This window comes from Cnephaeus nilssonii (genome assembly GCF_951640355.1).
Source record: "Cnephaeus nilssonii genome assembly, chromosome: X".
NCBI classification, from domain to species: Eukaryota; Metazoa; Chordata; class Mammalia; order Chiroptera; family Vespertilionidae; genus Cnephaeus; species Cnephaeus nilssonii.
Genome location: NC_137071.1, coordinates 81,650,962 through 81,668,481, shown reverse-complemented (window position 1 = coordinate 81,668,481; position 17,520 = coordinate 81,650,962). Strand labels below are relative to the sequence as shown.

The window sequence follows — 17,520 nt, the reverse complement described above, 5'->3', positions numbered from 1 at the left end:
GGATGATGCTGAGAAGGAAAATTTTCCCATCAAATTTCTCAATAGTATTACTCCTTTGGGAATGCTGTGTCATAAATTAAAATTGAAAGTGGGTGAAATCATCATGCTACTGAGAAATCTTAATAGTAAATGGGGTCTTTTTAATGGTACTAGATTTATTATCAAAAGATTGCAACCTAACATTATTGAAGCTGAAGTATTAACAGGATCTGCAGAAGGAGAGGTTGTTCTGATTCCGAGAATTGATTTGTCCCCATCAGACACTAGCCTCCCATTTAAATTAATTCTACAACAGTTTCCCGTGATGCCAGCATTTGCGATGACTATTAATAAATCACAAAGACGAACTCTAGACAGAGTAGGAATATTCCTACCTGAACCCGTTTTTACACATGGTCAGTTATATGTTGCTTCCTCTCGAGTTTGAAGAGCATGTGACATTAAAGTTAATGTTGTAAATACTTCATCACAAGCAAAATTAGTCAAGCACACTGAAAGTGTTTTCACTCTTAATGTAGTATACAGGGAGATATTAGAATAAGTTTAATCAATTTATCAGTCATTGTTTATATCAGTGTTATTTTTACATCATGTTTTTGTTGTTTTATATCATGTTTTTGTTGTTATATCATTTTGTGATTGTTTATTTATTAATAAATTTATATATTTTCATATACACTTTACTAATTTTCTTTCATCTCTGACACTTCTATTGTAGAGAAAGGGCAAATAGCAATATTAAAATACTAGAGGCCCGGTGCATGAAATTCGTGCACGGAGGGGGGTTGTCCCTCAGCCCAGCCTGTACCCTGTCCAATATGGGACCCCGCGAGGGATGTCCGACTGCCCGTTTATGCATTTACTGTGCATAAATGTTTATAGCAACATTATTTATAATAGCCAAAAACTATAAAGCATTCAAATGTCTCTCAACTGAGAATGAATATATAAAATTTGGTATATCCATACAATGGAATATTATTCATTTATATGAAGATATGAAATAATGACACATGCTACAACATAGATGAAACTTGAACACCTTATGCTAAGTGAAATAATTCAGGCATAAAAAATACATATTGTATAATTTTGTTTATATTTGAAATGTCTAGAAAACACAAGACTTTAAGGGCAGAAATAAGATTAAGGATTTTCTGGGTGTAGGAATGAAGATTAAATGTCAAGAGGGGTGACTGAAATGTTCTAGAATGAATTGAGATGATTGACCAACTCTAAATTTACTCAAAACCCTTGAGTTGAGCATTTACTGAGGCTGAATGTTACAATGGGAAATTAAACCTCAATAAAATAAAATTTTATATGTATAATAATTTAAAATTGGGCTTCCAGTCAAGATGGCAGCATAGGTAAACACAGTACTCAGAACCTCCCACAACTACATCAAAATCACAGCTAAGCTCCAGAACAACCATCATGCAGAACCTCATAAAATCTAGCTGAACAGAAGATATAACTAAGAATATAAAGAAGAAACCACATTAAGACTGGTACGAAGGATGGAGACACAGAACCAGATTGTCCCACACTTACATGTGGTGGTTAAAAATCAGAAGGTGAACCATGTCCAGCACAGCCAGGGGTGAACCTGAAAAGGGGCGGTGAAGGATTAAAGAAAACAGACAAGAGAATACAGTTGGCACCAGGTAGATCACTGTGCCTAGATGAGGAAACAGTGACACAGCCTGTAAGACAAAGCTTTATTTTATAGTCAGCAAAACAAGGGCAAGGTGTTTACAATGTTCTTGTGAATTTCAAATATGCTGCTTTCCTGTTGTTGCCATTCTCTAAACTCTATCAAGCTTTGTTTAGGCAGCACTTGCTGCACCCCCCGCAGCTCACATCCCTTAGCTACCTGGGACTGCAGGGTTGGACTGTAAGGTCAAGCTTACAACCATAACCTTTTGGCTGTAATTGTGCTGAGAGGGCTTTGCCCTCCAAGCTGGGACTTGTATGTGGCTTTGCCACAACTCAACCTGAGGCTTGATCCTGTCTGAATGCTGTGGCTTCTCTCCACAAGAAGGGATATCTGGGCTACAGAAGTCTTCCTGAGGAGCAAGGAGACTCATTCCCACACCAACCCTCCTCCACCCCCTCACCCCTGCTCGAAGCCCATGGTTCTAGTGCTGGGAAGAGAAGTCCCTTAAACTTCTGGCTATGAAAACCAGCAGGGATTGTAGTCTTGGTATGCCCCATGTTTTTTGTTAAGGGGTCCCTAGCTATAGATTGCCTTTGTTTGAAGCTTTGGCTCTACCAGGTACCCCCAAGCAAAGCAAAAGTAGCAGTCATTTGTAGATCTCTTTGTGGCTCATACCAGGTGACCCTGGGCAAAACACAGGCAGTGGCTGACCTTGGCCTGAATGTCCTGGGATGCCCCAGAGTTCGAGTTCATGGTGGACAGCTTCAGACTGAAACAAAACACCACCCAATCACCTCCAAGATGGGCACAATCAGAGGGAAATTTCAGTGGGCACCAGAGTCCAGATGAAGTGAGTCCTGCTCCGTGAGGTCAGCCCCTGCACATATGCTGCAGTCACTGCAAGTTCTATCACCCTGGGACTAAATTCTTTCCATTAACAGCAATCAAGGCTCATCTACAACAGGAGGACGCACACAGCGCACAGGTGGGGATGCACCTGAAGTGCCCCACTCAGGTGAACTGAGAGGCAGTGTTACTAGGCCCTACAAGACCCTTACTACATAAGGCCACTCTACCAAGACCAGGAGATGTCGCAGCTCTACTGAATATATAGAAACAAACACAGGGAGGAAGCCAAAATGAGGAGAGAAGGAAATATGTCCCAAATGAAAGAAAAGAACAAAACTCCAGAAAAAGAACTTAACAAAATGTAGACAAGTAATCTACCAGATTCAGAGTACAAAACTTTGGCCATAAGGATGTTCAATGGTCTCAGTGAGAACTTTAACAAAGAGATAGAAAACATAAAATGGAGATAGGAAATATAAAAAAGAACAAGTCATAAATGAAGGATACACTTCTTGAAATAAAGAATATATTAGTGAAAACCCAAAGTGGAGTAGATGAAGCAGAGGATCAAACTTCAATTTGGAAGATAAAGAAGCAGAAGACACCCAATCTGAAGAGCAAAAAGAAAAAAACAATCCCCCTAAAATAAGGATGGCTTAAGGAGCCTTTGAGACAACTTTAAGCATGCCAACACAGGCATCATGGGGATGCAGGAAAGAGAAGAGAGAGAGCAAGAAATTGAAAATTTATTTGAGGAAATGACTGAAATCTTCCCTAACCAGGTGAAGGAAATAGATGTACAAGTCCAGAGAAGCACAAAGTCCCAAACAAGATGAACCCAAAGAGACCCACACCAAGGCACATCATAATTAAATGCCAAAGATTAATGCCAAGAGAGAATCTTAAAAGCAGAAGGAGAAAAGCAGTTAGTTACCCACAAGGGAGCTCCTATAAGACTGTCAGCTGATTTCTCATCAGAAACTTTGGAAGCCAGAGTGAAGTGGCAACAAATATTCAAAGTGATGAAATGCAAGGACCTACATCCAAGATTACTCTACCAAGCACAGCTATCATTTAGAATCAAAGGACATATAAAAAGCTTTACATACAAGAAAAATCTTAAGGGTCATCACCACCAAAACCAGTATTATAAGAAATGTGTTCTTTAAGAAAAAGAAGAAAAAAGTAAAGGTTCAAAAATATGAATAATAAAATGGCAATAAATACATATCTATCATCCATGTTCCTTGTGGCATTTATATATATAAAAGCCTAATATGCTAAGTGTCCAACCGTTTGTTTGACCATTCAACCAGTCACTATGATGTGCACTGACCACCAGGGGGCAGACACTCCGAATGGTAGGTTAGCTTGCTGCTGGGGTCTGGCTGATCAGGACTGGGTGAGACAGGCCGTAAACTCCCTGGAGCTATCCCACGGTCCCTCCCCACCCCAATCATGCATCAGTGGGGTCCCTCGGCCTGGCCTGTGCCCTCTCACAATCCAGGACCACTCAAGGGATGTCAGATAGCCAGTTTTGGCCCATTCCCCACAGACCAGGCCAAGGGACCCCACTGGTGCACAAATTAGTGCATCAGGCCTCTGGTTATTTATCATAGCCAAAATATGTAAGCAATCTAAGTGTCCATCAATAGATGAATGGATAAAAAAGTGGTGTATATATACAATGTGTGAATAAGACTCAGCCATAAAAAAGAATAAAATATTGCCATCAGCAACAACATGAATAAAACTAGAGGGTATTGTGCTGAGTGAAATAAATAAGAGAAAGACAAATGCCATGTGATTTCACTTAAATGTGGAATTTCATAAATAAGATAAATAAATAACCAGAACAGAAATAGACTCATAGATAGAACATTTAATGGTTGCCAGATGGGAGGCGGTTTAAGGGATGGGTGAAAAAGTTGAAGAGATTAAGAAGTATAAATTTGTGCTTGTCCAGAATGGTTCAGTTGGTTGAGCATCAAACCATGCACCCAAAGGTTGCTGGTTCAATTTCCGATCAGGGCATATACGTGGGTTGTGGGTTTGATTCCCAGTTGGGGAGCATATGGAAGGCAACTGATCCATGTTTCTCTCTCTCATTAATGTTTCTCTCTCTCTCTCTCTCTCTCTCTCTCTCTCTCTCTCTCTCTCTCTCTCTCCCTCCTTCCCTTCCTCTCTCTAGGCATATCCTCAGGTGAGGGTTAAAGAAAAAGAAAGAAGTATTAATTGCTAGTTACAGAATATTCATGGGAATGTAAAGTACAGTATAGGAAACATCCTATCTAATAATAGAGTAACATGTAAATTACCATCACTCCGCTACGCCCACGATTGGGCGGCGGGAGGCTGGGGGGCGGGACTCGGGGTGGCCTATCTGGCCATTGAGAGGCAGGGATCCGCTGCCACTGAGCGGGGCTACCCTGCTGTTGAGAGGTGCAGGGGGCGGGACTCCCGCCCCCTGTGCCTCTCAATGGCCAGATCCGGGGCCGCTGAGGGGGTCCCACCCCCTGCGCCTCTTAACAGCAGGGGAGACCCCCTCAGCGGCCGCGGACCATCAAAAGTGGGGGAGCGAGCTCTGGCCTCAGTCAGCGAGCCACAGAAACCACAGAAACCGGCAGAGGATGGAGAGCAGCGACGAGGAAGACACGGAGAAGCACCGCATCCACCTACGCCCCGTCACTCTGCCCACACGCTGCACCTCCTGCCCTGTGAAGTCCGGGTAAACCGGCCTGCCCATGTGGGGTGCTTTTTCACCCCAGCCATCCGTCAGGGTCCCGATGGACTCGAAGTATCGTTTCGGGGCCACAGTCTGAGGGGCGAGGAGGTGGAGGTGCGCCTGGCCTGCTGGGATACATGATGGTGATGGAAGAGAAGTCGGTGGGGAAGCAGGATTTTTCAGCGGGATCCGACAAGGACGAGCAGGAGCTGGTGGAACCCCCGGAGGCGCTGGAGCGGGACTTCGACCGCTTTATTCGTGCCTCCGCCAGTTTCAGCCGCTTCACCCTGTGGGGCCTGGAGAGCATCCCTGGCCCTGATGCCAAAGTGCATGCGGCCCTGACCTGGCCCAGCCTCGCCGAAGCAATCCATAAACAGGTGCCGCAGGACTGAGAACCAGCGCTTGAAACTGGAAGCCACCGATCCCTTCACCAGCTCTCCACTTTGGATCCACTGAGTCCACCACCCCAATAAATGAGCTCTTTCACAGCAAAAACAAAAACATAAAAAACAAAAGTGGGGGACCTGGGTGCCTGTCTGCTCCGGCACCAGGCCTTTCAGAAGCCTCTGCCGAGCCAGAGGCTTCTGAAAGGCCTGGTGCACGAGTGGACAGGCACCCAGCTCCACCGCGAAAAGCGAAAGCGTGTAGGGGACCCTACACGTGCATGATTCAATCATGCACTGGGCCTCTAGTAACTAATAATATTGTAATAACTATATATAGTGTCATATGGGTACTAGAGGGTGATAACTTCATAAGTTATATAAATGTCTTTTCACTGGGTTGTAAACCTGAAACTAATATAATATTGCACATGAAATGTAATTAAAAATAAAAAAATGTAATAAGAAAAATACTTTAAAATATAATTTATCCATAAATATAATATTTGTGTTTTAAATATTTATTATATATAATAATTTTTAAGTAGCTATGAAAATTTGTTTCTCTGTGTCAATATGTTGCATAAATCAATGCTATCTTAGAAATGCAGAAAGTTATATTTTTGGTATTCTACAATATAGTGTATTACTTGAAACCTTGATGAAATTTGACATTTTTCTTCTTTTTTAAAATTATGCACAGAACTTTGAAGCCTCAAACTGTTGTATTGTCAATCAGCGAGCTAGATACAAGACACCTTAACAAGCTAATTAATTAGGAGTTGTCTATTGCACACAGGTTCAGAGCAGAATATCTCTGTCAAATTCTGAACAAACACAAGAAGGAGTATTCCCTTTTTATATCCTTCTAGGTCTTTGTGTAAGTTATTTTTGTAGACAGCTTGTAACCTTGAGTATATATCATACCTAACAAACATTTTTCATATCTATACAGACAACTTATAACATTGAGTACATATCATATCTATACAGACACATGTAACCTTGGATACATAATGAACAAACACTTGGAATGAGAATATTGGAATTATTATCAGTATCAGCGTATCAGCCCCTTTAGATGGCTAGCTTGCAAGGTCAGAAGTTAAGTTTATCTTCTCTATTATTTAAGTTAAAAAACAAAGTTATTTTTACAGAATAAGAGACTGTCTAAAAATAACAGAGTTGACTTATGGAACAAGGGACTAGCAAGAAATAGCAGAGAATTTCAAAACAGCAGTTAAAAATAGCAGTTTTCCCAAAGGAGGGATCATTACTATGCTTCAAAATTACTTTTAGAAGAAAAATTATACTTGCTTATTCATCAGACATGTAATTTCCAATAAACCTCTAAAAGAATTAAGCTAAAACATGAACAATTACTGTCAAATGCAAACAATCCATACTTGAAAGCTGTTGCTCTAAACAGTTCAAACCAGAAGAAGATATTGACATTTACAATCTCCAAAGACAGGCTGTTTCTCAGTAATTCTATTATGAGGAATAAAGTTAGATAACTCAAAGAAATTACTGAAACATTATTTCAAATAATTGTGCATGAGTCAAATTTATTAGCTAATAAAAGTAATTATGTAATGAAAGCTTTCTGTATAATAGATTTCAGAACATCAGAGTAGAGAATCTCTAAAAGAAACTTTACACTATCAAAAACTAAATCCCACAGGAAGTCATATAGTTCCTATCTGTACGAGGCTTAAAACATATTAATATTAAATATTAAGCATATTTCTCTCTCAACACTAAAGCCATAATTTCTTGAAAATGCTTCCAGAATTAATTTTGGATTAATAACATTTGTATCTCTTCCCAATATGTAAATTACATTTACATGAGTGCATCAGTTAATAGAGCAGTGTAATGGTTAAGAGCACCTTGGAATCTAACAGACCATCAATAATTAGCTGTACAATCTTGTATAATTAATTTCACCTTTTTGAACTTTAATTTCCCTGTAAATAAAATGGGGATCATATTAAGCTATAACACAGACTATTATGATGGCATGTATTGAAAGCAAGGCATCCTATATAATAAAGAGGGAATATGCTAATTTGTCCATTATGATGTCCAAGTCACAACCAGTCAAAGGTGTGCGTGCACAGGAGCTGGGGGGCGAGGACGGGGGTGGGGACTTGCGCCACCAGGACATGAGGCTGCCGCTAGGGGTGGCCTCACAGCGGAAGTGCATGCAGGCCCTTGGCACCGCCCGGCCCAGAGGGGGTATGTCAGGATGGGAGCGGGGCCTTGGCAAAGAGCTCTCAGCACTCTGGCACTGGGGTCTGAAGGCACGGAGAGGAAGGGCGAGCACATAGGCAGTTAGGGGGTTTAGGCCACGAGGGGAGTGCAGATAGGCAGTTAGGGGGATCAGGCAAGGAGAGGAGAGCAGATAGGCAGTAAGGGGGATCAGACAAGGAGAGGAGAGCAGATAGGCAGTAAGGGGGATCAGACAAGGAGGGGAGAGCAGTTAGGGCCATCAGGCCAGCAAGGGAGCAGTTAAGGGCATCAGGCAGGCAGGCAGGTGAGCGCTTATGAGCCAGTGGCTCTGGATTGTAAGAGGAATCCCAAATTGGAGAGGGTGCAGGCCAGGCTGAGGGACCCCTCCCTCCCATGCACGAATTTCATGCACTGGGCCACTAGTATAAATATTATTTACAAACTGTATTCATACCTTATGCATTATGGATAATATGACTTTCAATTACACTGTGAGTTATTTATGACAGACAAGAGTTTCAATCATTTATTTGTACTCAAAGGAAATTATTTCTTTTTAAATTATTTCTTATTTTGCTTATCTAAAATGTCCTCACGTTTAAAATATCTATAATAATAAAAGCGTAATATGCAAATTGACCGAACAGCTGAACAGCAGAACAACCATCCAGACAATCATGCTATGACACCCACTGGCACCAGGCCAGCCAAGGCGGGTGTGATGCAATTGGTCGGGGGCCTGGCCATCACTCTATGATCACCCTTCAGAGGGAGGCTCAGGCCTTCAGGCCAGTGGGGCAATCAATCGGGGGCTCCACGATTGCCCCAAAGAGGGAGGCCCAGGCCACCGACCAGTGGGCTGTGGCAGGTGGGCAGGGCATCCATCTGTGGGGGCAATCCATCGTGGAGCCCTGGATGGGTGGGCAGGGCCTACCTCTGTATGGGAGATCCATCGTGGAGCCACACGATCGATCACCCGCGCAGAGGGAGGCCCAGGCTGCCTGGTTCCAGCACTGCAGCAGGTAACCTGGGCTTCCCTCTGTGCAGGCAATCTATTGCAGAGCCCCACCAGGTGGGCAGGGCCTACCTCTTTGGGGCAATCAATCACCCTGCAGAGGGAGGCCCAGGCTACCTGGCCATTGGCGCTGCGGCAGGGGGGCAGGGCCTCCCTCTGCAGGTCGACGGATCACTGGACTCCTGGACTGTGAGAGGGTGCAGGCCAGGCTGAGGGACCCTCCTCCCCAGTGCACAAATTTCGTGCACTGGGCCTCTAGTATAATAATATCTTCTTGAAGTGTTTTTGTGAGAATTACTTGAAATTACATATGCAAAATGTCTGGGATAGTTCCTGTGATGGAGTAAACACTCACATTGAGTTCTTTTCTTTCTAATCTGAATGACTGAGCTAGTCCCTGAAGAATCTGAAAAGTATTGTAAATAGACTAAGGCTAAAGCTTGATGGAAGAAAGGTTCCTTAAAACCTATAGTCTTGGTAACCAGGAGATGCCTTAAAAAGTTATTGCTAAGAAATAACTGAGGAAATCATTGCCTTTTCAAGCTACTCACTGATTTAAGCCATTTTGTGTAGCTATTCCCTCTAGTCTAGAAACTCTTACAGGCTCCTTCAGTTTTCTCATCTCTAGATGAGGGTTTAGCAACATTGGCACTTTTGACATTTTGGGCTGGATAATTACTTGTTGTGGTGGGCTGTTCTATGAATTACAGCATGATGCTAGTAGCACTCATCCTAGGCTGATGTGACACTAGGTCCCTTCCCTTCTCTTTTGACCCAACTCCTTCAAGGAGAATAGCATATATTTTTGGTCTAAAACATTCTTAATGGGTCAGTCTGACAGTTATATTTGGCATTGCCTAATATCTTTCACTTCTTTTAATACAGAATTCTGTACATTCTAATATGAATTAGAAGGAGATAAAATTCAGAGCTGACCTCCACATTTGACAATTTTAGTCAAAATTGTCATATAATTTGAAAACACAGTAGCAATTGTTTGGAGAAGACATGTTTTAATGTGAAGGATTGATAAAGCTCAATCCTTTAGCTTTTGTTGATGGTTATAAACAAAAACAGATCAACAAAGCTGGAGGACTTATACTTTTAGATATCAAGTTCTATTATAAAGCTATAATAAGTAAGATAATGGGATATTGAGCAAAATAGAGAGTCTAGAAACTGTCTCATGCATATATATTCATCTAATTTACACAAAAATGACACTAGAGAAAACATGTTGTCAATAAATAATACTGGGTCAATTGGACAGTCATACAAGAAAAAACATATAGATCCCTACCTCACATTATACATAAAAATCAATTCCAAATTTATTACACATTAAAATTTAAAATAATCCAGTTTTGAATAGTAGGAACAGCCAAAGATTTCTGATACAAAATCCAAAACACTTTCATCATGAAATAATACAATGATAATTAGGACTATATTAAAAACTAGAGGCCCAGTGCATGATTGAATCATGCATGTGTAGGGTCCCCTACACGCTTTCGCTTTTCACGGTGGAGCTGGGTGCCTGTCCGCTGGTGCACCAGGCCTTTCAGATTCAGAAGCCTCCGGCTTGGCAGAGGCTTCTGAAAGGCCTGGTGCCAGAGCAGACAGGCACCCAGCTCCCCCACTTTTGATGGTCCGCGGCTGCTGATGGGGGCTACCCTGCTGTTGAGAGGCGCAGGGGGTGGGACTCCCGCCCCCTGCACATCTCAACAGCCGCTGAGGGGGGCTGCCGCAGACACCCGGCTACCCTGCCATTGAGAGGCGCAGCTGGGTGTCTGCGGCAGGCCCCCTCAGCGGCCGCGGATCTGGCCGTTGAGAGGCACAGGGGGCGGGAGTCCCGCCCCCTGCGCCTCTCAACAGCAGGGTAGCCCCCCTCAGTGGCAGTGGATCCGTGCCTCTCAATGGCCAGATAGGCCACCCCGAGTCCCGCCCCCCAGCCTCCTGCCGCCCAATCGTGGGCGTAGCGGAGTGATGGTAATTTACATGTTACTCTATTATTAGATAGGATAAGAACACCTATTTTTCAAAAGTCACCATTAAAAGAGTGAAAGAATTCACAGAACAAGAGAATGTACTTACAGTACTTTTATCCAAGAAAAGACTTGTATCCAGAATATTTGTAGGATATCAATAATTAAAATGATACATGAGCCAAGAGAAAAAAAGACAAAAATATGAATTTTATGAAAAAAGATGTGCACATGATGAATAAACACATGAGAAGAAACTCAACTACATTTGTTAGTGAACTACTACTACACATCCACCAGAATCTCACACTTTGCAATGAATAATAAATCTAATACAAAGTTAGGATGTAGACTTAGGACTTTCATACTGCTGATAGGAGTGAAAGTGATACAACTATTCAGGAAAATTCTTTGTCAGTAAGTATTAAAACTGAATGAATACATACCCAGACCCAGCAAAGACACTTTTAAGTATATCCAACATAAATAAGCACACAAATTTACCATAAGACATGTACTAAAATGTTTATAGTAACTCTCATTATAATAACTTTAGACTGTAAACAACCCAAATACAGATCAGTAGGAGAATGTTGTATAGTCACACAAGAGTGTTATACAGCAATGAGAATAAATTACAACTGCAAACAACAATCTTTATTAATCACATATACAAAATTTCAGGGAAAGCCAGAAACCAAAAAGTTCATTATATATGACTAGAGGCCCAGTGCACGAAATTTTTGCATGAGGGGGGGGGGTGTCCCTCAGCCCAGCCTGCACCTTCTCCAATCTGGGACACCTTGAGGGAGGTCTGACTGCCCATTTAGGCCGGATCCCAGTAGGATTGGGCCTAAACGGGCAGTCGGACATCCCTCTGACAATCCAAGACTGCTGGCTCCCAACTGCTCACCTGCCTTCCTGCCTGATTGCCCCTAACTGCTTCTGCCTACCAGCCTGATCACCCCCTAACCACTCCCCTGCAGGCCTGATCGATGCCTAACTGCTCCCTTGCTGGCCTGATTGCCCCTAACTGCCCTCCCCTGCTGGCCTGGTTGTCCCTAACTGCCCTCTCCTGCAGGCCTGGTCCCCACAAAATGCCCTCCCCTGCAGGCCTGGTTGCCCCCAACTGCCCTCCCCTGCAGGTTTGGTCCCCCCCAACTGTCCTCCCCTACAGGCCTAGTCGCCCCCAACTGCCCTCCTCTGATGGCCCGGTCACCCCTAACTGCCCTCCCATGCTGGCCTGGTTGCCCCCAACTGCCCTCCTCTGCTGGCCCGGTCACTCCTAACTGCCCTCCCCTGCTGGCCTGGTCGCCCCTAACTGCCCTCACCTGCAGGCCTAGTCTCCCCCAACTGCCCTCCCCTGCAGGCCTAATCCCCTCCAACTGCCCTCCTCTGCCGGCATTGTCACCCCCAACTGCCCTCCTCTGCCATCCCAGTGACCCCTAACTGTCCTCCCCTGCTGGCCTGGTCGCCCCCAACTGCCCTCCTTTGCCAGCCCGGTCACCCCCAACTGCCCTCCCCTGCTGGCCATCTTGTGGCAGCCATCTTGTGTCCACATGGGAGCGGCTATCTTTGACACATGGGGCAGCCATCTTGTGTGTTGGAGTGGTGGTCAATTTGCATATTACTCTTTTATTAGATAGGATTTCATTTATATCACATACTAAAAGATGTAAATTGTTAGAATTCAGAATTTTTACCCTTGTGGGTGTGTGTGGTGGTTGTGGTTATGAAAGATTATAAGGAGGGCTTCTGATGTCCTGATAATGTTCTATTCAATATGCTCATTACTCAGATATTTATTCTATCTAGTGCCAAATCTACAGTCACTCCCACTTAGGTTGCTCATTTGCTTTGGCACATGAGAAAGATCTACTTTTCTTTTACATCATCTTATTTGTTTACTCTAGCTCAATCCTTTGCAGATTTTAAAATCCTGGCTTCATTTCTGTTTGCAATAAAATTCTGTATGTATGATTGATTTAATCATTTTGACTAGAAATACAGTAGTCTCCCCACCCCTTATCCACAGGGAATATGTTCCAAACCCCCAGTGGATGCCTCTAAACTGCAGATAGTAGCAAACCCAATGTATACACTCTGTTGTTTTCCTATACATACATACATACTGACTACAAAGTTTAATTTATAGATTAGACATAGTAAAAAACTAAAACAACAATTAATAATAAAATATAAAAATTACAACAACCTATATTTATAAAAGCCTAATATGCTAATTGTCCCTCCAACCATTCCACCATTCAACCAGTCGCTATGATGCACGCTGACCACCAGGGGCCAGATGTTCCAACCAGTAGTTTAGCTTGTTGCTGGGATCTGGCCGATCCAGACTGGGTGAGATGGGCCAGACATGCCCTGGAGCCTTCCCGCGGTCTCTCCCTAGCCTCAAACGTGCACCGGTGGGGTCCCTTGGCCTGGCCTGTGCCCTCTCACAATCCAGGACCCCTTGCAAGGGATGTTGGAGAGCTGGTTTCAGCCCAATCCCCACAGACCAGGCCGAGGGACCCCACCGGTGCACGAATTTGTGCACCGGGCCTCTAGTATACTATAATAAGGTTTATGGGAATGTGGTCTACCTCTACCTCAAAATATCTTATTGTACATTACCAACCCTATTTCTTTTTAAAAAATATATATTTTTATTGATTTCAGAGAGGAAAGGAGTGGGAGAGATAGAAACATCAATGATGAGAAAGAATCATTGATTTGTTGCCTCCTGCATGGTCCCCACTGGGGATAGAGCCCTGACCGGGAATCAAACCATGATCTCCTGGTTCACAGGTCAAAGCTCAACCACTGAGAAACACTGGCTGGGCTCTACTAAGCCTATTTCTTATGATGATCTGAGATGATACAGTGCCTATGTAAAGGGATGAAGTAAGGTGAATGATATAGACTTTGTAACATAGTGTTAGGCTACTATAAGGATTATTTGAATACAAGCACTGTGATACCACAACAGTGAATATCATAACCAAGATGGCTACTAAGTGACTAACAGGTGGGGAGCTTATACAGTGTGGAAACTCTGGACAAAAGATGACTCATGGTCCCTTGACATGGAAAATGAACATGAGAGATTTCATCATGCTACTCAATATGACACACAATTTAAAATTTATGAATTGTTTATTTCTAGACTTTTCTATTTAATATTGTCAGACCACAGTTGAGTACAGGTAATGAAAATTGCAGAAAATAAAACCATGAATAAGAAGGTACTGCTGTATTAGTTACTATCCTCTTCTCTAAATTTGTCACCTCAGCTCTCTGTAGGGAATAATGAAAGTAATAAGGTTGAGCTGTTAAGTACAAATAAGCTTGAAGGCACAGTGTGTAGTCACCTTTCTTTTATTTATTAATACAAATATAAACTTTCCACTTGCAAAATATATGTGAAAAGAGTCATATCAAACACTTTAAATTATATAAATGCAAATGAGTTTTCCAGCGGCCTGCTATATTGTTCTACAATATATATAATAGATGATTTGTTTGTGTGTGTGCAAATTTGTTTGCTATAAATACTTGCAAAAAAAAAAGAGGTAATTGAAGACTTGGTCTGAGACATAATTTCTCATTATTAAATATTTTGATATATTTTAATTAGGTAAATTAATAATATCAGAGAATATAAAGTCTGAATTGCTATGTTTTAATTTTGAAATTCAATGTGCCAGTGATAAAGTTAAAATAATTGAAATTTATAACTCTAATATTTCCCCTTGAACAAAATGGCGACAAAATTATTCTGATGTAATGTTCCAAAGCCTGTATCCATACCTAATGTTCTTCTCCTTGGTTCTTGCACATATGTAGTATGAAATTTATACTGTGATCTCAGGAGTGGATTGAATATTCAGCAAACTACATAAATATATCATTAGAATGATAAATTATATCACCACAATTATGTTAGATTTTGAGATTCAAATCTCTTTCTTCCATAAGCTCTTTAGATATCACACCAGAAATGTTTTAATAGAAATTTTTCATAAAATCTGCCTTCCCCTCCCTACCTAGAATACTCTAAAAATTTTAACAATTCATGGTCCTCACAGAAACCTGTGCACATGTGAGGCCCTGAAGATTAAACTTCATTAACTTCTTGATAAATCTGCTTATGATCATCATAGCATTATTCAGAAAACCCTACACTGGAAAAAAATTCAACTATCTATGTGTATCAGGATGCATAAATTGTGGACAGCCATACAATGGAATGCTATACAGCAATGAAAATAAACAAACCACTTGTATATACAACATCTCACAACCATAATGTTGAGTAATGCAATCTATATAGAAATGAATATATACTGTATGATTTCATTTCTATACAGTTCAAAAGCAGATAAAACTAATCCGAGGCAAAAGAAGTTCAATACTGCTTTCCTCTGGGGAAGAGGAGAATAGGACATTTTTTGTAGGTGGTAGAAAGAGGGCTTTTGAAATACTCAGAGTGTTCTCTTTTTTTAATCTGGATACTGCTTATGTAGATGTACTCACTTTGTAAAAATACATAAAACCATACATTTAAAATTTTGGTATATTTCTTGTAATATACAAGAAATCTTGTATATTACACTTTAATTAAAAGCCTATTAAGATTGGATCCAATACAGTGGTGGACTAGGTGGAAGTTACAGTAACTTCCTCCCAAGACCAAACTGTAATTATAGCTAAAATATAGAACAATCACCTTGAATAACCAAGAATAGCTGAATAGAAGTTTTTTATCGAATATATTAGAGTATCATTGGTTAATAAAATTATATAGGTTTCAGGTGTACAATTTGATAATACATCATCTGAATATTGTATTGTGGGTTCACCACACAGTCAAGTCTCTTTCCATCACCATTAATCCACCCTTTACCCTCTTGTACCTCCTCTCACCCCCACATAATACTATGTACTGAAATTTATATGCTTTTCTAAATAAGAGCCTATCAATCCCAATAACACATAGATATCTGAGCACTGAAATAGGATGATAGGAATGATTTATTCTTGCAACACAGAAGCATTATGTTGACAAGGTAATTGAAAATGTGCATTTTATACTACTTTCATATTTTTAATTCTGAGAATTCTGATAACTATTCTAAACACTTTTCTTCATTCCTATTTCAAGTGCATGAGATGTCATTTCACTATTTTGATTCATGAGTGAGATTTATTCTGATTAAATTTTTAAAAAATCATGAATATTTTAAATTCCTAATTTTTAATCCTTTCTTAGTTTCTCTTTTTATACTCAGTATCACATAAAGTGCACACTTAACAAACATGTAAGAGGTAGCAGAAGATCTAAACTTTAAAAAGCACTGAGATAATATTTTTTCAGCTTAGGATGTTTTAAAATGTGACTATATCACATAGTATCACAAATACGTGTGTGTGTATCTGAATGTGTGTAGTGCTTGGATGTAGGTATATGGATTCTCCACTTGACAAGTGATCATCCAAATGGTTATCTACAAGGAAGCCAGTCTTCTATACACCAATACAACTACTCAAGAATAAACTGCAGAAAGCAGAACTGCTATGACTATATGTAGCACTTAACAGGAATTTTGGCAGCATGAAATTAGGTATGAAAAAACCACAGAGGAACAGGGGAGCTCAGTAAGAGCATAGCAAGCACAGCACAAAAAAGGAGGCACTTATAGACTTAGAATGGACAAAATCTGCAGATGGGTGTGGTAAGAGAGAAACAGTGTTTTTACATAATAAGGCTATGTGACATTGATTAAATTTCGGGAGGAATACAAAAGCCCCTGTAATACACATAAAAAGCACATAGAGAGCAAAGGATAAAAGGTAGAAAATGAGATAAGAATAGAACTATTATCTTTACCTAGTTATCATCCTCATTCACTGCAATCTAAGAAAACACCCACATAAATATTTATAACTAGAGGCCCGGTGCACGAAATTCTTGCACAAGGGTGTGTGTCCCTCAGCCCAGCCTTCACCCTCTCCAATCTGGGACCCCTCGAGGGATGTCTGACTGCCCATTTAGGCCCGATCCTGGTAGGATCAGGCCTAAAAGGGCAGTCAGACATCCCTCTCACAATCCAGGACTGCTGGCTCCAAATTTCTCACCTGCCTGCCTTCCTGATTGCCCCTAACCAATTCTGCCTGCTAGCCTGATCACCCCCTAACTGCCCTCCCCTGCAGGCCTGGTCACCCCTAACTGCCCTCCCCTGCAGGACTGGTTCCCCCCAACTGATCTCCCCTGCAGGCCTGGGTCCCCCACAACTGCCCTTCCCTGCAGGCCTGGTCGCCCCCAACTTCCCTCCTCTGCCAGCCTGGTCACCCCTAACTGCCCTTCCCTGCAGGCCCAGTTGCCCCCAACTTCCCTCCTCTGCCAGCCTGGTCATCCCTAACTGCCCTCCCTTGCAGGCTTGATTGCCCCCAACTGCCCTTCCTTGCAGGCCTGATCCTTCCCAACTACCCTTCCCTGCTGGCCATCTTGTGGCAGCCATCTTGTGTCCACATGGGGGCAGCCATCTTTGACCACATGGGGGCAGCCATCTTGTGTGTTGGAGTGATGGTCAATTTGCATATTACTCTTTTATTAGATAGGATAGAGGCCTGGTGCATGGGTGGGGGCTGGTGGTTTTCCCTGAAGA

General features: G+C 41.9%; 1 pseudogene across 1 annotated transcript; it reads left to right on the top strand.

Annotated features, from left to right (window-relative positions):
* The first annotated feature begins 5,139 nt into the window (after positions 1 to 5,139).
* LOC307095163 (ribonuclease H2 subunit C-like) lies at positions 5,140 to 5,626 on the top strand (annotated as a pseudogene). Its single transcript has one exon. The product of its transcript is annotated as a ribonuclease H2 subunit C-like (transcript).
* Positions 5,627 to 17,520: the final 11,894 nt, after the last annotated feature.